The sequence below is a fragment of the Fukomys damarensis genome, unplaced genomic scaffold (genome assembly GCF_012274545.1).
Source record: "Fukomys damarensis isolate Sample0158 unplaced genomic scaffold, DMR_v1.0_HiC HiC_scaffold_12, whole genome shotgun sequence".
Taxonomy (NCBI): Eukaryota; Metazoa; Chordata; class Mammalia; order Rodentia; family Bathyergidae; genus Fukomys; species Fukomys damarensis.
Window position 1 is genome coordinate 49,779,660 of NW_022900924.1, and position 24,605 is coordinate 49,804,264.

The following is a 24,605-nucleotide window of genomic DNA, read 5'->3' on the forward strand; positions in this document are numbered from 1 at the left end:
GCATAGCAACAGAGAGAGGCAGGGAAATGAGGAGGGCTGGGACAGTGTCACCTTTGAGTTAACACTGGTCTACGCTATGACCTTGAACACTCCAGTGCCTCAGGCCCACAGCCCCTAAAAACTGCTATTTAGAAAAGCTTGTCCTCCTCAACTCCCAGGGCTTTTATTACAACCACTGAAAATATAGTAAAGTGTTTCGTATACAGCAAAGTACTATGTAAACTGTGGAAAGGAATGCCTCCACTCCCTTATGAAATCAATGAGAACTGTATGACTATCTTACAAGGAGGAAAAAGAAAAAGGAGCTGTAGATTCTTTGATATATGAGAGTAAGACGGAAATCAGGACACAAGTCATAGAAGCAAGTGATGACAATAATTTTTCTCTCTGATTGTGTGGGCTTTCTTTTATTTTTCTTTCACTTTTATATGTATAGGTATATATTTACTTGCAAAATTGAGACACCTAGAAAAAGACATTTTGCATAAGGAAACCATGTAGAAAAACAATCAGTACATGTCTCTTTTACTCGTAGTTATTAAATCCAGTTGTACATTTGGAATCATTGAGAAAAAAAAATTTAACAACCAAAACTAAACCCATCTCTCAAGGTTGAGATTTATCAATTTTGTTTTTGTTTTTAATTGAATCTAAGTCTTCTACAAAATGGCCATAATTTTCTTTTAACATGACTAATATGAATACAAATGGGAAATAAATGGCATTTAAAAAGGTTTTGAAGTTTTAGTGTTCTCTATGTATTTGTGGTAGGCATATACACTGTACATGTTTTAAATAGGTTAGACTATCCTTGCAACTTTTCTGTAAATCCAAGGTTATTCTAAAATAGAAATCTTTAAAAATGAATTAGTGCAAAATGCAGTGATTTTGAAAAGAAGGATGTATACTTGCAGAGCAGTTCCAAGTTAATGACCATGGAATGTTGGCTTTTGCACAGATACAAAGAGACAACTTCTGTGAAAGTATTCAAAAAATTAAAATGTAATCATCAACGTTAAACCACTGACTCCAAAACTGACTTCAGTTTTCCTCAGCACAATAACACACCATGAGGTCTCCCTTTCATGGAAACATAGCTATGACTCCTGCAAGGGCCACATCAATTTACAGGTGACCTTTCCAAGCTTGTTTTCTTGTCATTCTTCCACACATCAACAGTAACCCAGGCACAACATTCCCAGGGTTTATAATGAACTCTCATGAATCTGAACTCCTGTTCATGCTCTCCCCACTGTTGGCATGATGTTTTCTTCTCTTCACTTTCAACCATGTGTTCTATATCTATACTACCCCAGTCCAATGTCACCAGTTCTACAACTGCTTCCACAATACCCCTTAAAGTGAGTAGTTTAATTTTTCTTCTAGGGTGTCTCAGTATTTTTTTCCATACATTTAGTCTGCAAGGAAGTGATTTATTCACCTGTATATTTGCCCCAATAAGCTGGAACCTCTGGAATAGTCTCACAGCATCAATATAATGCCTGGCCAAGATTCTTAGAAAAATTTCTTATTCAAGATGGATGAATAAATAAATGCATCAATTAAACTAACTCTCTCTCATTCTTCCCTCTCTCATCATTGTCTTTTACTCATGCCTGTCCAGAATCTCTATCTCCACTCTTAGTTTCTACCAATATAATAATTTTTTTCACCTCTCTTTAATTCGTTGATGTCATGAATCATGTTGACAGGTTTCCAGATATTGAACCATCTTTGCAGTCCTACAATAAATCACAGTTGTATTCTGTTGATATACTAATGAATTAATTATGAGGTTTTTTTCAGAATTTTTGTACATACAATCATGAATAAGATCATTCTGTACTGTTTTTATCTGTGGTTATTTTACTTTTTACTATTGGGTTTTAGTTTGATGGTTCTGCATTCTATTTTTCATATTAGTTTAATAATTACCTTAGAATTATCTGATCTTTAAAGGTTTAGCAGATTTCAATACAAAGTCACTTTGAACTGATAATCTTTTTAATAATAGATACCATATAACTTCTAAAATAATGGCAGCAGTTTTTTATTCCTGCTAAGGTGATTTTTTAGCACTTACTTATGGTAGGGAAGTCATGCAATTTCTCTAGGTTTTATCTCTACTTCTTTTATCCAAACTCAATTAAAAATGATTTCTTGTTTACTATGCATCATTTAGATCCCGAGAATTACTTCCAACTAGTCCTTAAACACCTATACCATGTACTCCATCCTTTAGGATGGTGTGTTCTGTCCTACACATTAACTGCACCTGGCACCCTCTTGTCACATGTATCTGGCAATATACTCATTCCCCAGAGTACAATCTGAAATCCTAGAGAGCAAAAGTACTTGTCACTTTATAATCCTGGGGCCTATGTAGTGATAGGCATTAAATAAACGCATCTATTAATTTAATAAATAAATGAGTTTACATTCCTATCACTGGAGCTCCAAATGAATCAGACTCTTATCCTTTACTCAAGGAGCTTAGCATCTATCTAAGGGAAGTATACTGATATATGTGCAATGAGAGAATAACACAGAAACCATATGGGAAATGCCAGACTCACTCACAAGAGCTAGCACAGCCTTGGCAGGGGCGGCTCTTACATAGGACCCTGAAAGCTCAGACTCTAAAAGGTAGGGTAGCAACAAGGACAATGGCTGGAAATAATAATCCAGAAACAAAAACAAGGAATGTCTGCAGCACAGACATTGCTGAAGGACTCAAGGAGAAGAATGGGTAGGGAAAGATCTTTTCAAAGATCTGACATAGAAAGATAAGAAACAAGAACTTTCATCTTTGGACAAGAATTTAACAAGAGTGGAAACTCAATGTAAGAAAAATTAGTCCCCATAGGATGGATCCAAGGGAGGTATCTGATAAATTCAATCATATAGACATGGAGGCCCTCTGGCCCTACGCCACTTCACAAACTGTTCCAGAGTGACTTAGAAAATGATCTACAAAGTTTCAACAGCTAAAATATAAGATAGTGTTTTCTTCCTCTAAAGTCGCAGTGCAGCTCTTCCTTTTGAGAAGTGGGTTTGCAGAAACCTGGCAAGTACAGTAAGTGAATGGATGGATGACCTAGTGAAAATTAGGTGGGGCTTCTTAGCTCTTCAGAGAAGAGCCCAGTAGAAGCACAACAACAGCAATGGTGAGACCTGTTTTTGCTGAACCAAAACTTAACTGTGCTCTTAGTGTCTCTGGTTCCAGGTAGGTTTCACTTTAGGTTAATAATCATCATGAAAGCAAGAAGTGAAAGGGAAGATCTCCACAGAGGTTCTGAAAAAATATAACACCACCAGAAGAGGACAAAACAAGAAAGATGGCCTTTTCCTAAGTGCAATACCTGCAGCAGGAGCAGGCTGAGAGCTGCTGTACCCTGAGCACTGCTCCCTCAGGAACTGTGTCCCATGCAAAGCACCAGAGGAGATAAGAGTTTTCACTTATTCCCTACTCTGTTACTCCTCTACTAACTGCCTCTGACTATCTATCCCATGGGTAAAGGAAAGGCACATATCAACAATAAATAGTAAGCCATTATAAGATTTTCTATACATGAAGTGATTGTCTAATGGCCACTCTTTCCACTACCACAGGAAGCAGCATTATTACAGTCCACATTTAGTAACTTAAAGTGTAACTTGGGCCTGAGGGCACAGCAAAATGTTAGAACACTTGCCTAGTATGTGCAGTGAGCTAGGTTTGATCCCCAGCCCTATTACTTGTTAATGGCAGGGGAGGGGGTATAAAAGATTGAACAACTTGCTCAAGATACTCAACTAAATATTTACAAAGCTAAAACATGGACTTTTTTTTCCTTAAACCTCAAATCCATGGTTTTCTAGCAAAAGCAGTATTGCTCTTATGTCCATTCCTGCCTCTTGGATCCTACTAGCTATAATGTCTTCTTACTTTTGTTCCCACAAAGATAACCATAATGAGCCAAACCATCACAAGCTGATTAAACCAATAGTCAAGAGACCAAACTAATCAAGGCACAAATGACTAAAATGACTAGAACAGACCATATGATAACTGAGATCGTTTAAGATCTCTAAGAGCCACATGTCAAGCGACCACTAATACTAGTCAATCCACTCACCTTCTCTAAAACTATCTGAGTACAATTCACTGCCATAAATAAAAACATGTTGTTCATATTCATATTTTTCTTTTTCATCCAAATTGGTATTTTATTCTATAAACATTTATATAGAGCACTAAAGTTATAAACAACCAACAAGTACAAGGTATTATCTAACATCTGGTCCAAAAGATTAAAATAGCGGCATTCAAAACTGCGTACTAGGGCCTGAGATTTAGCTCAGTGGTGCTGTGCCTGGCAAGTACAAGGTCCTGAGTTCAATTCCCAGTACAGGGAAGAAAAAAAAAAAACTGCATACTAACCTCATATGGAATCTTTATCCATGTATCTATGTACGTATTTGCAATACTGAGGATGGAACTCAGGGCCTTGTGTCTGCTAAACAAGCACTCTACTACTGAGCTATATATCTTCACTACCTTTGTGTAGCTATGCTGAATCAAGGATTGAGAATAACTGAGTTAAATCATTTACATTAATCTCTAAATGACATTGCATTAGTCCCTAGATTTCCCTTGGTGATTAATTCAAGGCCTGGCTCTTAGTGTTTGCTGAATAAATGAATGATCTTGAGGAGGGAGACAGAAATTAACACTATTATGTTAATGGCATAAATTAAGATACTGAAGTGCTGTGACTTAAACATCAGCAGTAGCTGATGGTAACTTAAATTTAGCAACTCTTAACTACATTTTCTTCATTTAAACAAGCAGTTATGATTTAAATAACTCTGAAGGTTTTTCTTTATCGTTGGTTTGTACAAAAGTTAGTGCCTTCCTGGACTTCCAAGACTGCTTTCTTAACCATCTATTAAGATGGTACACTGTATTTCCCTCTCTGGGGTACAGCTATTCAGCTTTTTCTGGAAGTCAGTATTTGGATGGAAGACGCCTGATCTTCAGAATTCATAGCCAGCTTCTAGTCTTATTTCAGCCATGAGCCTGTAGCATAACTTCTGCTCTGAAAAATGTGATTGGATTAGATAAACACTAACACTGAATCTGCTCACGAACAATTTAAGAGTTTATGAACAATCCTGACTGTAGAACTGGCCCACACCAAGAAAGTTAGGCATGGAGAGTCCAAATTATCTGTAATTCTCCCTTTAGCTCAACAGTGAGGAAACACAACTTTCTCTTTTCCTTCCTTCCTTCCTTCCTTCCTTCCTTCCTTCCATCACTCGTTTCCCTGACTCTTCAACCCTCCCCACTGTGGGAGGGAGTCTTGGGTTGATCTCAGAGATTACTAAGGTATCAATCAAGATTTATTATGCACAAGTAAATAAGCACTTTAGGCAAACCTTTTCCAAACGGCGTAGGTAAGTCCCTACCAGTGTAATTACCAAGCAGATCTGCTGTGGCATGTGATGGAAGCGTGGGAAGGCAGCGCTGAAGAATAAGGCAAGCTGAAAATTACACACAATTGTTAGTTGAACGGCAAATGTAATCACCCTTCCTCTGAAACATCAGGTCAGATAGCACCGGAAAAGCAAAGCAGGATCTGCCACTGCTGAAAATGTCAACATATTCACTCAACTGCTCTTTACAGACAGCTTTGGCCCAACACTGGCTAAATGCCCCACTCTCTGCATGGACAGCTGGCATTGCTCAGAAGGGGTAACGAGAGAACCACTCTACAGAAATGCCAAGCCTTTATATAGGCTGTCTGAGAGACACTTGGAAAGACTGGAAACAGCACTAGACATAGATGCAAAGGGCTTGGGCGTAATTTCTCACTCCATCACTAATTGGCTATATGACTTTAGTACCCTGACCTCCTTGGACCTTGGTGATTAGCCTGTCTATAATTACAGATTAGGTACCTGTTACCATTCCTTTCAACTTCCATCTTCCAGATTGCTCCCACAAGTCCACACGTTGAGTGAACTAAGGTTTCTTTCAGAACTGTGTTCTAACTTTTCGCAGACTGTGCACTGGAGAGTGGAGGAGGGACACGGTATCGGGGCAGGAAATAATGCTGAACGGTGTCCTCCCTATTCTTGCCAGCACTGTGCATGACAAGAAAAAGCCCAACTGCCTCTGCAGATCTCAAATGAACTAAGAAGCAGCAAGCAGAAAAAGCATCAGGTTCACACAAGTAAATACCATCTCTGATAAGAAGAGAGACAGGCTCTCAGACCAAACTCTCACTTCAGATTTACAATGTCACTTGGAAATGAAATGATCAACCCTGAGAGGGGAAAAAAGACGCTCAAAAAACACCAAGATTCTCAGGGAGGGTGGAGGAGAAAGTGGAAGAAATACTAACTGACCTTTTGTATACCACAATTTCTATTAGGCATGGGAAAACAAGTCAAGGTTGACAGCAGCTGGGATAATCGATTTAAGAGAATCCCAGAGAGAAGCAACTTTAGGAATGAATGTGTTCCTTCTAATTTGAGTATTATATTTAAAAAATAAGATTAGAGAAGCTGAAGTCTCATGCAATGGACTACAGTAGTTATAACACGCCAGAGGCTAGATTCAGATTCAGGTGTGCTGCTTCAAAGAGTATTAACAGCAGTAAAGTTTCACTGAACAAGTTTGTATCACTACTATTTGTTGAATGGTAAGCAGCTAAGCCTGGATAAAAAGCATTGGAGTGGTCACTGGAAAAAAAGAATCTCTCTTCCAAGGTGTCAACACCCATGTCACTGAAAATTAGCACACAGGACCCCCAACCTTGTACCCTACGTCACATTTGACAGCAATGGATCCACTTGGCTAAGTGACCAGGAAATTGTTTATTATCTCTAGACTTCCATTTCCTCATCTCTGAAATAATGATTCACAAGGTGATCTTCAAAATCCCCTCCCACAATATTTCATGTTCTACAGTGGGGTAGGTCCTTCATGGAATATCTCATCCTTCCAAAATACGCTCTCATAAAGCTTTCTTCAAAGTCTCTAGTTCTAACAGGCTGCTTTGCTGTACAAGGCCAACAGAGAGAAGCAACCAATAGCTTGAGCTCTTTTGAGCTCAGTAAATCTACTTTCAAAAGCTGAAATCTGGATGTATAAAGATGAGCTACAGAGTTTCTAATATATGCAGGTTCTGTCCTTCCAAGAGAATGAAAACTGATGATAGGAAAAATCAACAACACAATCTCTAATGAAGCCTAGCAATAATCTCTTTGGTGGTTACCTGGAATCGTCTATTTCTTAACCTACCAATAAGACAGTAGGTCTGCAAGTTAATTGCTGCTCAGTTGTCTGTGTTTCCCTGACAGCTTGTTCAAACTTGTAGTAAAACATGTAAACACTATGCTTCAGATATCTGTTTACAAGTCTGCTGTGCCCATTAGATAGGCCGTGGAATTTTACTAGCACTTGAGGGATGAGTTAATTACTCTTAATTTTTTAATAATTTTGTTTGTATTTTTCCTTTATTGTAAATTCACTGTGATATTCCCATAAAAATAAAAAGGATAACAGAAAATAAAGTCTACATTGTGACTTGGAAAAGAAGAAATAATCAGTTAATTTCTTTTGCGGAATGTGAATCTGCTATTGATAAATTTCAAATCACATTTACAACGACAGTATACTGCATGTATCTCTGTGAAATTTTGTTTCTTCAGCCTTCAGAACCTAATAGCTACAAGATGCAGAGTTAGCTGCTATACTTAAGCCTTTTTCATATGACACTGCTCATAAAATTTTCAAGTGTCAACTATGCTACTACTGGTACTCAGTGTCACAACCGCTGTACGTAAACTAACTTAAAGCTTTTGCCTGGAGTTTGGATGCTATATTTTGAGTTAGTGTGAATTTCCAGTTTAATTTGTTTCTTTAATTATTTGACTTTAACTGTTAAAAATGTAACCTATTCCATTCTTTGTTTAAAAATACAAGCAAATTGCTAAATTAAATTCTTAATAGAAAAATAACTGGAGAGGAAGATATAAATGTTCAACCTTCAAGGTCCTATTGGATAGTTATAGTAAATAGAATCAACTTTATACATAATATATGTTGAAATAAAAAACTTTTATTTATCACTAATCCAATAGCCTCCAGAAACTATTTCTTAGTATTTGAAATGGTATAAAAAACAGAAAAGCTTCTGATTAGAGATATAAATTCAAACTATGTAAGAAAGGCTAGTTTTGTAATTTTGCTTTCAATAGTGCAATAATTGGAAACATTTTCAACTGGTGAGCTTTTACTGAAATCATGGAATGTTGGAAGTTATTACACTTTTATATCAAGATTTTGAAACAAAGACAAAATCAGGTGAAGCAATGACCAATAGCACTCCAGTGAAAATAAGCTAGGCTGTCTGAGGTCACTTTCGGAATCACATCACTGGATGTCATTTCCTTTTGGGTTTCTCTCAGTGAGAGTACTGGTGCTGTGTCTTCCACGTTTTTATCAATTATTGACCACTATTTTAAAAAAAAGACATGAAATGAACATAGAATATATTAAGATCACTACTGTTATGCAGAAATAACACATGCACACACACACACACACACACACACACACATACAAAACATTTTTAAAGTAGTAGCTAATGTGAAATTTACCAATACAAAAGTCTAATATCAAGAGACAAAGTTATTTATTTTTCTAATTTAGAGGTAAAATTGAAACCTAACTGCATCCGTAAGTTCACTCGCATACATCCTATGACAAGGAACTTATTACCCAAAAGGCAGCCAGATCCATGGCAGAAACTTCCTCACTGTGAGAAAGTTCTGTGTACCTGAAATCAGTATTCCTGTAAAGATCACCTGTTCATTCTACTTCTGCACTGTGAAATCACACAATTGCTGATAGATGATAATACAATGATTATGCTCTGGATTTTTAGTCATTTTACTTTACATTTTAAACACTGTTCGTGAAAGATCCCTGCAACTAGGATGACTGACCACACATCCAATGTATACTTACTCTTGGAATGTAGTTATTAATAGTGGCCATGGCCTCTAGCAGTCATTCTGATAACATCTATAGTCACCTCCCCAAAGCACAGTGATAATGAGCTTTTGGTCACTTACTGCAAATGAATCCTAAATACTATACTTCATCATACTTCAAATTTGTAACTGCAGTTGCTAAGAGGGCAGAGAGACTAGCAGGGAGAAGCAAAGGAGATTTGGGGGGGTTCTCCAATCTAGAAACATGTGCTCATTGGAAAGAAGAAAACACCGGAGAAGAATGACAGAACTGGAGAATAAAGCAAAATACAACACAAATCAAACAGAAACTGTTATCAACTAACTCACTCAATCAGTAAAGCATGTCCCCTTTCCTAAGAAAACCAGAGGATCTATTTCAGTTGCATCTTTACTTCTCACCTTTCCCTGTTCCCTACCCTAATCAATATCACCAGTGCTTTTACAACATCTACTTGGTCTCAGAAGTAATAGAGTTGCCATAAGTTTGTTTAACTCTTAGTTTGAAACAGAAAATAACTGTGCCTAAATGTGTTCGCTAGAGTAAAAGGGTAAATGCTGAGAGGACTACTAGCAATAATTTCACATTTCTACATAGGGACTACTAAAGACTTCAGGGAGAAGTAAGGAGGGTTCAATTCAAGCCCATAGTTCACATCTCCACTTGAAATATCTTCAGTAAATTATTTTACATTGATTTCCATTGCAAATTACACATGTGTACTAGGGCTGGGGGAAAGGAGAGTATAGAGAGAGGACAAGTTGGAAAATTGACAAACTTTGTCTCAAATGGAACTCCCCCAAACATGCTAAGTATTGCAATAGTAAAATATCCACATCTCCCTCTAGTACTTTCCAGGATGCCTGAAACCAAAACAATGTATAATACTCTCCCAGGTCAGGGTCTTCCCTCCTTATGGCATTTTTCTGATAAATAGGAATTTCCCACAGGGATTCCCTCAAGTAAAACAGCTAAATTCCATTCTGGTGTATAATTGATTATACAGACAAGAAGAGCCCTAACAGAACATAATTGTCACTCCAGCCTCATCTGAGTATCATTACATCCTCAGCCATATGGAAGAGAGCCCCCAGTGGTGAAAACCATAACACTGTGTTGGGTACAGTGAAGCAGCACTAAATCTTGCCCTATAGCAGCGGCTGCCTTGAGGTAGGGTCTGATTGCAAAAGAAATTCTGCCAAAATACATGCACTACCTTGAGATTTGGAAGGCAAAGTTACGGCAAAGGCCACATTCCTGATGCTTTCTCCTGTTTCCTATAGGAAGCATGGTCATGGAGAAAGGAGTTTCTCTGCACCCGTGTTTTCATACTGAGTCTTCAGCTTGACAACTGTCAAGAACCATCTGTGACAGACAAGGTATATGGAACCCTGTCTCAGGGTTCAGGTCCCCCTCCTGGTCATGAGGTCCTAACTTTGCTGTTGTTACTGTTCTTGTCGTGGTGGTGGTGGTAGCTGCTGCTGCTGCTGCTCTTGCTGCTGGGAAATGAATCCAAAGTCTCACACTGAGTTACATCCTCAGCTCTTTTTCATCTTTTATCTTGAGAAGCTGTCTCATGAATCGCTAATGTGCCTAGACTGGGCTGAAATTTACTATCTTCCTGCCTCAGATTTCCACAGTGCTGAAATTTCAGGCGTGAGCCACTATGATCATGGCTCCTGGACCTCTGGACACAGTAGAGTATTCCTGAGCTCAACAGTTCAGGATAACCTTGTAATTTTCCACTTTCTTGACTATAAACTATTCAGTAACTTAGTATAATTCTAGTATCCATTACCCAAAATTCTGTGTAGAGCCTGCTCCGTACTGTCCTTCCCATGTTTTAACATCAACTGACACCCTGTATTAAATCCCTTCTGCTTAAAACACCTAGAGTGCTTAGTTGTCCATAATAAACTCTGATTACAAATCAAAACAAAAACCTCAAGGTCTTACAGTTTAGTTTGTCAATGGGCAATACTGACTTTTTTTTCAACATGAGTCAGGTTTGAATCATTCACTGTACAAATAAATCATCAGTGATTATGAAAAGCATTCCAGACACACTAGAGAGAAGAGCCAGTCACAGAGCAGATAAGAGTGCTACCCTTCCGATACTCCCAGTCTACTGAGAAGAAGCAGACACAACTCAGAAAAGCGTTGTTGGTGTGGAAGAAGACAGTGGAAGTTTAATAAATCTAATCTCAATACTCTGTTCTACGCTCCATCACTAACTGGCTACATTTTCTAATCAAGAAGGGGTGTATGAATGAAAGTCCCTCTAACATTCCACGGTTCTGAGTCCTTGTACTCATGAGGGAATTTACTTGGATTCAAGTCATAACAAAGTGTCCTAAACTTTCAGTTCCCTAAAACTGAAGGTCAGAACACAAATGTCACATAACATAAAGACCTGCTATTATTTAAAAAAGAATAGGAATTGGTGAATGTAAAATGCTATGCTGTGTGGTACCTTTGAGCCACAAAGCCTCAAGGAGAAAATTTCAAATTCCAGACTGCAGTGGTTGTTAAGATACTTACAGAAGACACAATTTTTTTGAGGTCTCTGTTTTCTTTGAAAATGTCCACCTCAATGTTTGAATAAAAGGGATCATATTTATATCTACTGGCTTCTCCTAAATTACCCAGATCAACAAATGGAGGAAAAGAAGTGTTAGGTAATTGCCGTAATGCTTAGATCTCTGAGAAGTCACTAATTTATTCACAACTTGGATAAGAAAGTTCTTGAAACTCTTAGAGGAAATGAAGTTTCATGTACAGGAAAAAAAATGGCAAGAGGGACCCAGTAACATGTGTAATCACATGTCTGGCACCAGCTCCACTAGCGGCCACAAACCAGGGCCTTATCTCTGTAAAATGGGGCCAATAATCCCTGTCCTGCTTACTGAATAGGTATGTAGGACAATCAAGTGAAATAATGGATGTAAAGCATTTTGTAAAGACCAAAACGATCTAAATAGAAAGGGAGAATGCTAACAAAGGAATCTCCAAGGGAAGCTATGGAGCTTCTTAAACCTGCACAACTAAAGGAAATGTAAAAACAGTGATTTTTACAACTCTGTCATCTGGGTAAAGAAATAGAAATGAAAATTGTAATAAACAATGATGTCCAAACGAGAAGAGAAACCAGCTCGGCTATGTCATAATGCTCTCAGTTCCTGTGGCAAACACAACAATGGAAAGACTGCAGGGAGGGGCAAGGCAGACGTTTCAACTGTGGCCCACGAAGGCCATAGGGACACAGCCGCAAGAAAGCGACATTTCTACCTCAGTGGTAATCATCTCATGGCATGTATCTTCTAAGAACATTTATGTGTCTCGTGCACATGACTTCACCATTTACTCAGTTCTGTCTCTGGAGAAACAGAAATAACTCTCCTACTTCAGGAATGAAATATACTATCGGTGGTTCTTTGAAGCAGCCAAACTCTAGATTTGCTCAGCTGTATGGACAGGAACGCAAAGGCAGATGTCACCCACGCTGGATTACAGCACCCAAAGGGCAATCAGGAGCTCAAAATCTGAGAAGGGGAGGTGGCGGGGGGGTGAACAGCAGATAAAGCACAGAAAAAACTGCTCAGGAACAACACAGCCAGAGCATTCTCCATGTTGAGTCTGTGGCACCCAGCCATACTCCAACCCAGGTACAGATTAAACTCCCAAGTCATAGCCCCAGTGCCTTGGGCGCAAAGTCACTGGAAAAGTTGTAATTTATTAAGCAAACTAGCAGTTTCTTGGTCCACACTGGGCTGGAGAAACCACAGAGGTCTCCATGGCACTGGGACACTGGGTGACAGGAGGCCAAGCAGAAGATACAAAAAAACCTCAAATGAAGTTAGGGAAATGCAAATGAAAACCACCATGAAGTACTATTTCTTCACAGTTTGCCAAACAATGAGAAGATTCATAAAGCCCAATGTGGGAACGGCTATGTGAGAAAACTACACAATAACATAATTATTCTCTTTATTTACTGGACATTTTACATATTGCCTATTGATGCTTTTGTGTCACAACTGCAGGGTCAAGAGCCTGTTGCCGGAGACCACTGAGGAGCCCAAGTCGAATCAATTAAAAAAAAAAAACTTATTGAACTTATTGTTTCAAGTTATGAGAATTACAATGAATATCTCCTTTTTTAATATTTTTTATTTGTTAACCTTTAACTTATTTTGATATATTCCTGACATAGACCTTTCATAAAATCAACCATCTCAGTGTCACAAGAATAATACCTCCCTTTCAGAGTGATTCAAAGTAGGTCCCGTGCTGCATATTAAATACCACGTGTAGCTGCTACACTTCTGGGGAGGCTGCTTCTGCAACAGTCTCCACCTCTTCCAGCAAGACTTTGCCACTGCAGTGGGTGCCTTTAGCTGTACTGTCTCTCTAGGATGGACCCTGTTTCTAAGTACTCTTGTTATTCAAATTTATCCTAGCTATTTTTGCCTGTTTTTTATCAACACATTCAGAACTTTTTTGTTAAATTTAAAGGCAAATGACTTAAGATATGTGCTCAGATTACATGATACGTAAGAGAAAATGATCACTTCACAACCTCTATCTTTCCATTTAGGAAAAAGGTATGCCTCTTGATTTATTTATAGGATCCTTCATATGACTTTAAAAAGCCTGGCAACTTCTCTAGCATGCCATCTGCAATTCTCTTTAAAATGTTTACTTTTTGTTTCCTTGTGAATGGGATCCTGAAAGTTGCAAACAATTCATTTTCAAAGAGGCATAAAAATGTAACTAGACATGAGACACGTGGAAAATACATTTAACCTCACAATAACCAGACAAACACTAATACCATAAACACATTTAATGCTGGCCTGGCTGGGGATAGACTGATTAAACATGGCTGCAAAAGTGACAAAAACATCCCATATAGGAAATAAGTCATCCACAGATGTGAATAACCAAGAAGATGTTAACATTTGACCCTGACGTTTCAAACCCCCAACGTCACGTTCAAGATTTCTGTGGAACTAAGCTATATTTATGAACAAAAATGTTGGCCACAGGCAAATTTTAAAATACTGGAATTATCAGTATAAGCACATGGTGAAACATTAAACATATTTAAAGAGCAGTCATTCAAAACATACAGAAATATGGAAAATGCTTAATGTATAACATTGACATACATGGTACTAAGGGCAATTTACGCTAACATCTAAGAAGCTAAACACAAGAGTGACAGATACCTGGAACTGGGCGGTGGATTTAGGAGGGGCATTTTTATTCTTATCTAAATGCTCTGAATATGATACAAAAGATGGAAAGTTTGTAATTTATTTGTTAATAGAGGTGAGAAATACAAGTAAATGATGTGAAAAGAATTTTCTAAGATCCCACAAACAAGTGAGAGACAGGACTAGGATTGTAACTCACATTGCCACACCTAAGACGGAATTTTTTCTTTCCTATTTAGCATTTGGAGTCCTCATTTTTCTAAAGGTAACTCCAGAGTCATTTTAATGATTTTATACATGATAAGTAAGTAATTAAAAATAGCAATGTTCAATTACTTCTCTAAGATAGCAACTGCTTTTACAATCCCATAAAATGCTTTGATGGGCTGGAATTTGAGTTACATTTCTCTGCAAATATAGCTATTCAACAGAGCAGTGGGCATCAAAGTATATCTTTTCTACAAAAGCATTTTTAAAAAGAAATAGTATTTCTGTCACAATTTCAGTGCTAAATTAAACATTAACTTAAAATAAATGCAAACTGTAGCTTTGCATGTTTACTTTAGAACCTAAAAAGTCTTAACTTGCAATATTATCACTCAGGGAGAAAATCTGTATGAAATTTAGAAGTTAAGGAGAAATATTTATTTGACTTTCTTCGCTGAAAATTGACAACAAACTTGGCAGAAGAGGTTTATATACCTCTGTGTGCACAAAGGATAACATAATTAGTGTCTAATATTCTGTGATACAGAAAAGTAACACTGGGAGGCCATATCATGTTCAGCGAACATATCATGTTCAGTGAATTTTGAGTAGGTATGATTAAGTCCCAGGGAAGGTAATATTTAGAAAAAATAAGGAAAAAGAAAGCCTCCAATAAAAGAGAAGAATAAATCATTTATAAGCATGTGTGTGTGTGCATGAACTATGATTTATGCATTATCTTTTGAAGGCATGATTTCCAAAAGTCTAACCAACCTCTTCTAGCAATTGGGGAGCTAGTTTCCTATTGCTGGATCTATTACAAGCCTTTCTTCCTAATTCCTAGAGTTTTCTCAATGTTGTAATACATATCAATCATCCGTCATACCATTTTTATGTGTTCATTTTGGGAAATAAAAAAGACAAGTTTTAATGTCTCTACAATATTTTTCAACTCATGATAAAATAATAATTGGGAGAACTGGTAGTTCAGGTGAAACTAAAATCAGGAAAAATCTGGAAGAGAAAAGATTCACTTTGGCAGACAGAATGAATTTTAGCTTAAAAACAGAATGAAAGATGAGTATCCTGGCAAATTCTTAAGTCCCCACTCAACTTAATCTTTTCTTCTTATATAATTCTAATACACATTTCTCTACCCAATGCATAGCTCCTTAACAGCAGTAGCTGAGCTGTACCTTAATCATTTTTCCAGTCGTACAGCATCCTACATTGGACCTATTTAAAAAAGGGTCTCAAATATTTGCTGAATTAGATTAAATACATGCTCTCTGTTGAGAAAGAAAAGTCTGCAGAAATAGGAAGCTAATTTTATCTCAGAAAGCTATCCACACAAGTTAGAAACTATAGTCTTACTTGTTTTATTTGTAGTTCATGAAATTTTACTAGTATCTATATCCCTTATGTAAGTATAGAAAGCCCAGCAAGGCTTTCCACTTTGTAGTCACACTGGCCACATATGTTTTGGGGTCCAAGCACTGCGAGGGCTACTGGCCCTTCCCATCTCTGCTCTGACATGGCGAGGGTGTGGCTGCACCCCATCTTCCTCCCACACCCTGTCCCATGCTTACCCAACCACTCAGCAAATCTTATGTTAATATGAAGAAAATTACAGTTATCTGTCTTAAAACAGACTTCTAGAATTCAGAAATAACTCTGGCACATGATGAAGAGAAAGATTCAGTAAAGAAGAAACAAGTGATACATCATAAGAAATGAGAAGTTGAGAAACTCATAAGAAAGAAATTACAACTTGGGCTGGGGATGTAGCTCAGCAACACAGCACCTGCCTGGCAAGCACAAGGCCCTGAGTTCGATTCCCAGTACAAAAAAAAAAAAAAAGAGAAAAGAAAGAAAGAAAGAAAGAAAGAAAGAAAGAAAGAAAGAAAGGAGAGAGGGAGGGAGGGAGGGAGGGAGGAAGGAAGGAAGGAAGGAAGGAAGGAAGGAAGGAAGGAAGGAAATTACATCTCAGTTGGGGTGGATGGATGGACAGGAAGCAATCAAAGAATCTATCAAGGAGTCACAGTTAAACAAGACCATAAAGTATCTATTATCTAAAATAAGTAAGAAAATAGATTCTTAATGAAAAGAAGAGTATGTATAACCAACACAAGAAGAAACAAGTCTTGGCAAGGACAATTAGTGCCATGTGAGTGTGTCCTTGGGTTACTTCAAGGTTATCTTCCTTGGCCTGTAAAGTGAACTCAGAGGAGACATGTGCTATGCAGGAAGGCTAGATCTCCCTGGACCCTCGCAAAGGCCCGTGGGTTGTCTAAATTTCATTTTCAGAATACCTTAAGAATTTAAGAGTTGGGTCCCTCAGTAAGGACCTGAATGATCAGGACAGTCCATTTCCTGAGTATACATCTCCATGACTATGTGCATGGGGGCGGGGGCTAAGAAGGCAGGCTTGGAAAAAACATTAACCAACAATATGTCAGAAGATTGATAAATATCTCAGAGCTAAAATAAAAGCATCACAATCCCAACAGATCAAATGGGCAAGAAGAACTTCTACTATGTGAAATAATACATAAACCTGGTAAAAAAACATATACAAAATTAAGCATATAATTTCTATAGACTTAGAAAGCTGAGGCAGGAGGATCGCAAGTTCAAGGCCAGCCTGGACAACTCAGTGAACTTAAGTGAACTTATCTCAAAATAAAAAGTTTGTGGGCCGGGGATTTAGCTCAGAGGTTTGGTGGCCTGCCTCGCAAGCGCAAGGACCTGAGTTTGATCCCTGGTACCACAAAAAAAAAAAAAAGTTTGTTTGTTTTTTAAGCTGGGAATACAGCTCAGTACAAAAGCCTTGGCTTCAATTCTAAAGAGAAAAGGTGTGGGGGGGGGTCATTTGGAACATTGTAAATGTTGTATTAACACAAACTAAACAAGCAATAATACTTCTTTCTTTGTATAGGAAGGGATATATGAAACAAATGTCCTGCTAAGTGAGAACACTTTTTTGTCAGTACAATAAATGACTAGTCTCCTTGGAAATATAATCCTGGTAATTATTTAGGTTCCAAATGTAAATGTCATTTGACCCAAACATCCTACTCTTGAGAACCTGTCTTTGGTACCAATCTAGTGGAAAACATAACAAAATAATCTACAATAAAATTTAAAATAAATTAGAATGGGTAGCAACAATGAAACTTAAACACAAAGTTAAGTGGCAGGGATACAGGACACAGCTCTACACACATCATGACTAAATAATGTCAAAATGTGCCCATCTTTGAGCAAGGGCTGGCTAAAGGGAGAGGAAAAACCTAAGAAGGGGTGAGCCGAGAAACCAATATTCTAGGCAAAAGTCCTCCATTTATTTCAAAATTCACATTATTCCTGCCTTAATATTATATAATTTAAAGTTCCAAGCCCATTGTAAAGATGAAATGTGACCAATGTGTGGCATAACATGCTAAGGAGATAACAAGGCAGAGTAAAGTGAGAGTAACTAGCAAAAAAGAAATCTACTGAAATGTTTTATATGTGTCCGTGTAGCCTACATTCAACAGGATTAAATGACTTAGTAAATTTTCCATAATACACAGCAAAATATGCCCTGTGTCTGATATCATCATCGATTATGTTTAGGACAAATGTACACAACAGGGCAGAGAGAACGCAGTAAGAACTGGAGTAGAACGCAACTGGATTTGAAATACAATTCTCACAAAATCTTAATGTGTGATAAAAATCAGTAATTGATACTTAACCCAAAAAAGTATCAAGGTGAAAACTAGAAGCACAGCAATACTATGACTCTGGGGAAAATAGGGGACTGACATTCTCCACAACCGGTGTCCATGCAGACTTGGAGTGGACAAAGTATGAACACCCATGCTGTGAGGGAAGGCAATCACTATTCTTAATCCCTCTGTACAGACTTGGAATTGGATGCTGAATGAAAACCAATCCATCAATCAATCAGATAAACAAATCAAGCAAACAAATAGCAAAGCCAAGACTAAAAGCACAGGTCCACTGACTGAGGGGCAAATATTATGTCCACTGCACTCTGCCTCCTCTTTCCCAGCCTTAGTATAGAAGGTGACCCCATGACTATAACAATTAACAAAGGCAATCCTGACAAATGAACTTAAATAAGTGACAGACTCTTCAAAGAACAGAGAAATAAGTGTCCTATTCTCTCTTCAACAATTCCCGGAGCTGTCCCATCTAGTGCTATGCTTTTATTTAGCCTGAAATTTCCAAACTTGATCTTTCCTCTAAATTCCATCTTAAAACTGAAAACATTTTTCAAAACTAAAAAGCTCCCTGAACTCTCTTGCTACCCACATAAAAATAAAGGTCCCTTCAGTGTTCCCTACTGCAGTGGACAGCAACAACTGAAAAAGCCTCACAAAATCAGAAGCAATACTGCCTTCTCCCATGCATCTGGGCGAAGCTCACGCCTCGGGGCCTTTGCTTTCCCAACACACTGAATCAGTTGTGACATCTCCATGGAGAGCCTTCTTGGGCAAAGAGGCACTGGCCACAGAGTAGTATACTCCTCACGCCCACTGACCATAAAGACATTTTAGTAACACTGGAGCTTTTCATTACCTTTTTAAGCTCAAATTGAAGTAAGTGCTTAATAATGCTTGCTGAAGAAAAGAAGAAAGGGAGTGGGAGAGGAAAGAAGAAAAAGCAATAAGAAGAGAGAAAGAGAAGAGTGAAAACAAGTCAGCAGCAAAAGCAAAGGTCAAGAGCATTATTTTTTACTTAATTTAGAATTTATGCATTAAAGTCCCATGATCTGTCTTTGCGTTTGTTGGTCTTACTGTCACATGCTGACAGCTGTGTGCCTTTAATCACAGGACATGTTTCACTTCTCTCTGAGCTTCTGTTGCCCACTTATTAGCAGAGAATCAAGCAGCTCCTGAGCCTGACAAGGCTGAATAGAGAGCACTGCTCCAGGCACACAGGTTACGAATGCACTGGAAGGCTCTGGCTTCAGGCATCAGACATCAGACTGCAGAACCTAAATCCAGCTTCTTCACCTACCAGCACCGTGGCCTTGAGCAAATCAACGTAACGTGGTAAGGCTTGGTTTCCCAATCTGTGAGGATGAGATGTAAAGACTGCATTAAATGACACAAAGTGCTTGGAGGAACCTCCTTCACTGCATAAAGAAATGTTCAATATCACCAGTGGATAAATGCTTCTTTCCACTTAGAGGAAGATACAACATTTACAAATCTAATGGGAAAAAAAAAATACGTGTGGGTATAAATATGAAGAAGTGTGCAAACAATTTTTGGAGGTTCATAAACCATAACCCTTAACTTACTAACCTTTGAGCCATGTCATTTTCAAAATCTTTCCTCTTGCAAAAGCGTGTCGCATGAACTGCACCTAAACAAGCAGTGAGGAATTTCTCTGGGCTACAAGGAATGCAAATAGAGGCCAAATACCTTGGGGGACCTTTAGCCTCCACTTGATTGGCAGGAATCTGTCCAATCAATATAAGGCACACTCTCAAAGCTACAAGTCTAAAGGAAACCACACAATAGAAAACTGTGTCCAAGACAGCAGGGGATAGGGTACTGCAGAAGTGAATAAAGAAGGCCTGTTTCCTCCTCATGTGACAAAGTATACAGAGTTCATGAAAAGATTACATCCTGTCAAGGGCCCAAGGAAAACTATGACAACTATAACCTAAAAAAGTTTACTTTTCCCATATCTCTAATAATTTTTAAAATACTTACAAAAAGTCATCTGCCCTTTCTGTTTCTACCAGCTAACAAATATATATAGTAAGAGGCACTGGAGTGTGATGAGGCCGTTAGGTGTTTCTGTCCTCACACTGGCTCTCTACCACCAACCTGGGCGACCATATAGCATTCAGTATCAATTTGCATCCAGGTGGTACCTATCAAGATATATCACTTGCATTTCAAAACAGCTGCACCTTTGAAACACTCACTCATAATCTCCACAACCTGCTCTTGAATTACATGTTCATCTTCATCTCCTATAACTTCCCCTCTAAGTCCTGTTCTGAAGATCCAACATCCTACCTGAACATTTAGTTCAAAGTTTCTCAGGAAGGCCATTCAAAGAGCTCAGTCTAAAGTAGCATTTTAGGGTGAATTTTTGCTATGACTTGGATGCAGGTTCAGTGTCCCCCACAGCATTCTGAGATAGTTATACAGCAAAAATGATAAGGTGTTTAGAGATGGGGATTCTGAGAGGCAGTTAGAACTTGATAACTGCATTAGCATGGAGCCCTATGAGTCTGCCTTCATAGCTTTATAAAGAGGAGAGAGAAAACAGACAGACACAGACATAGGTGCTCCCTGTCTCTTGTCTTGTGATGCCATGTGCTGCCTTGTGACTCTGCCAGCGAGGTCAGCAGCAAAAATGATTCCTTGAACTTCCTGAACTGTGAGCTAACAGAAATATTTTGTTGTTGCTGTTTTCTTTTTTTTTCTTTATAAACTCAACTTGCCTCCTGTATTTCATGAGCAATAAAAAGCTAATATAACTTTTTCCCATTCTACAGCAATCCAAAACCTACTCAACATACTACAACATCGACCTTGAAAATACTACACTAAGTGAAAGAAATCACTCACAAAACAATACACTTATATGATGCATTTGTATAAAATGTCAAGAATCGGCAACTTCACAAAGTAAAAAGTAAACTAGTGGTTGCTTAGGATAGAGGAAAGAAATATTGGAAAAAAATACGGAATGACTACCAATAAGTATGGAACTTCTTTTGAAATGGCAAGTATATTTTAAAAGCGAGGCAGGTAATGATTACACAATGCTAGAAATACACACAATGCCACTGAATTGCATATTCTGAGTCAATTAATTAAATTGTATCTCTGTGAGCCTGTCATTACGGATGAAAACTAGGATTTTCAAAATGTCATATGAACTGATTCTAGCCATCCTGAGTTCCATATTTCAACCAGGAATCCTCAGAGTGGTACCTGTACCTCTGGTTAACATTCCTCATCCTGCTGACATCTACCTACCCAAGGAAACTGCTGGTGCTTTCAGAGATAAACAAACCTGCCATACATTTTCCACAGGCCTCCATTAAGTTCTTTTGTGCACAGTAGAAAAAATGAACCTCATCTTGGTCTGGCAATGGGAAAACACAATTTTAGTTCATCTGCCCTAGAGCAAGACACAAGCTGATCTACTCTAAGCAGCAACCCTGCCTATTCCCACCCACTTCTCACCTCCAAGAGTCCAATAAAGAACACACTTGAGATGCAAACAACAGCAATAAAGAATCAGAATGGTAGATCTAAAACTCTTTCTTACACTCTCAGACTCTAGCACAAAATTCAAAACATTCATCTATGTCTCCGTCTATGTCTCTATGTCTATGTCCTTCAACTCCCAAACTAGAGCTGGCACTGAACACTTTCTGGCTTCTGCAAGAAGTCTGAAACAATGACGCTTTCCTGTGCCTACCTGTACTAGGTACACTCCTCTTCTTTAAGGAAACATCACTCCCCCACAAGCCACGTCAATGTAAGAAAACTGGCCCATACTCTACCACAGTTGGTGACTTTCCTTTGTGGTACCTATCACAACCATGATTTCAAGATGACTTTAAAACTTTGAAGGCAGTATTTTCTTCCCACTAATGAAAAGCATTATTATTTCTTGGGTACCCACACTCCAAAGAAGTGAATGGTATGTGGTCAGGCACAGCAGTCACTGAATGAATTAATGAATCACCAATTCAGAGAATTTGTTCCGTGAAAGCAGTAATTGGAGGTAATCTATTCTGGTATCCTCAGTGGTGCCTGGCTGAGCATCTATCAAATAATTCACGTGTAGCTAATGGAATAAATTCAAAAGTGGGTCATTTAATGGGATTAGAAAGGCACCTAGGTATGGCATGTTACTGGTGAATCAAGGACACTGAGCAGGCTAATAGTGAAAAGCAACCCTCCAAGACAGCTGGTCCAACAAGAGATCTCAAAATAATATCATGCAGAGGAGGAGGTTAGACTCAGACATCCCTGATCTAAGATTCATGTCAGTTTCCGGGGGCTGAAGAGTTACTTTGCTCCCAGTTTCAATGGGTGTGATTCTTTCCCAGATTCACTTAGTCTACAAACATTGTGTTGTATCCAACCAAAGCCCAAGAAAACCAAGTCATTTTTTAAAAATACAATAAAATAAAAGCAAAGCAAAGTAAAGCTGAAGCAGTCAGAAGACACTGGTGGTTATACAGCCACAAGAAAAATTGGGTCCACATGCCATGTAGAAAACAAACAGGCCACAACTTGAAACATGTTTCCCCTGGGGAGAAGCTTGTCCAGATTTGTACCAGAGCAGGCTCCTCAAATGCCCTTCTCAGCCACACATGTCAAGTCTCCACCAAATTCAGTGTTGGTAGATGCCAACAGCAGACCTGCCTGAGGGTGTCAAAGAATTAAAAGGACAGATGGGTAGAAAACAAACCCTGCGCATAACATGGACACTGAGACCTGACAAACTGTGATCAAGACCTTGGAAAGTACACATTCTAGTATAGGAAACCTGCAATCACAATGCTGGGGATCCAGCAGGGAGTTAAATGACAACACCAAATGAAAGGTAAGAGACAGCCATCATGCTGATAGGATGACCATTTGATTCCACAACACCAGAATCACTACAGAGTTAAACACTTGTATCTAGCTGCCATACACCTAGGGCATCAGAGCAAGGCAGCCAAACCCCATACTGGCTGTGCAGCCTCAGGAAATAGACACAAGCTCTCTGTGCTTCTAGGTGTCCTTATTTATGAAATAAAGATTAGGACAGCACTCAGATTAGTGTGGGAGACTTAATCCTAGACCTTTCCAATAATTCCTAACCTATCAAATTTTTTTACCTATGGTAGAAGGTACAATCATACTTTGTTTTTGCAAAAAATTAAGTTAAATCAAGCAGAAGAAATATCACCCTTGAATCTGACCTTAGCTATCTATGAAGAGAGAGAGAACCCCACCTTAGAGTTAATGGTAGAAGAAGAGTGTAACTAAGGAGTGTCATTCGACTATTTGCTGGTGAACCTGTTCTTATGGAGAAAATCTGAAATTCTATCTGTTTGAAATATGGCAAAGGGTGAAATGCAGGATATACCTCTTCCTTTAAAGTTAATCAAGTTGTTCAGCACTGGCCCAAGGTAGGTAAAGTCTTTCTGAGGAGATGACAGCCAAGATGGAGAGTCTTACCTCCATAAAAAGGTTCCAAACTCAAGCTTTTACCTATTATCCATGTAATTATCTTTCTCCATTTGTCTATCTACTACACATCCAAAAGCACTAATGTCTTTTCTTTTTAACAGCAATAACAGGTTAAATGGCAGGTAAATGAGAAACTTAATCCTAGTCTGGTCTTGTTACTAAGAAGGAGAGAGATTTGGAAAGAATACTAAAGCCTCCTGAACCTCTGTGTCCTCATCTGTCTTGAACAAGACCACCAAGGACCTTTGCAATTTAATAAAAAGCTAAAATCCTAAACAAGCAAGTTTTTAAAAATGTTACGATGGTCAAACCAACTGTTTCCAAATAAAGTGTTCTTTCCTCCACAAGTTCTAGTTTTGAGTGCAAAACAATATGACATAGTTTAAAATCAACCATACTTGTACCTTTGATGGTAAAAAGGATTACCACCAAAAGCCAACAAAGTTTTGCTTAAAAACAAGCTATTTTCACGAAAAACTCTCCAAGTTAAAGCCCTGATTCACAAAATTGGTTTGGCTGGTATAACACTATATCTTTTTTTCTGCAATTATTAGGCTCTGAAAGTCCCCACACACCCTCCTAACAACATTTTATTTGAAAACTGTTTGATCCTTAAATAAACCTGTAATTTCTCCTGTGGGGAAGGGAGGGCAAATGGAGGTCTACAGTTGAGCCCAAATGACTTCATATTTCATACTAGATTATTACAAGATGACAGAGGTGAACCGTAAGAATTTTAACAATATAGTCACGCTATCCAAAGAATGTTTAGCAGACCACAAGACTAGGAAATCATCTATAAGAGGGTTCCACTATAATATAAATTTGGTAGAACATGAAATTAACAAAACATAAAGGAAAGTTGTAGCTATTCTTTTTACCTTCTGACTTCTCAGAATTAAACTTGCTAAA

The 24,605-nt window shown here is 38.2% G+C and overlaps 1 protein-coding gene across 11 annotated transcripts in view; it reads right to left on the reverse strand.

Moving 5' to 3' along the window:
• Lpp (LIM domain containing preferred translocation partner in lipoma) overlaps positions 1-24,605 on the reverse strand; it is a 612,241-nt gene that overhangs the window by 396,565 nt on the left and 191,071 nt on the right. Inside the window, exon 1 of one of the 11 annotated variants that reach the window (XM_010624131.2) lies at positions 19,776-19,796. The exons of 7 other annotated variants lie outside the window; for them this stretch is intronic. The gene's annotated coding sequence lies outside the window, so the exon portion shown is untranslated. Of the gene's footprint in view, positions 1-1,673; positions 1,749-19,262; positions 19,282-19,485; positions 19,541-19,775; positions 19,797-24,605 lie in introns of those variants that run through there. 3 more of the 11 variants (XM_010624123.2, XM_010624132.3, XM_010624130.2) reach the window with 3 other exon arrangements.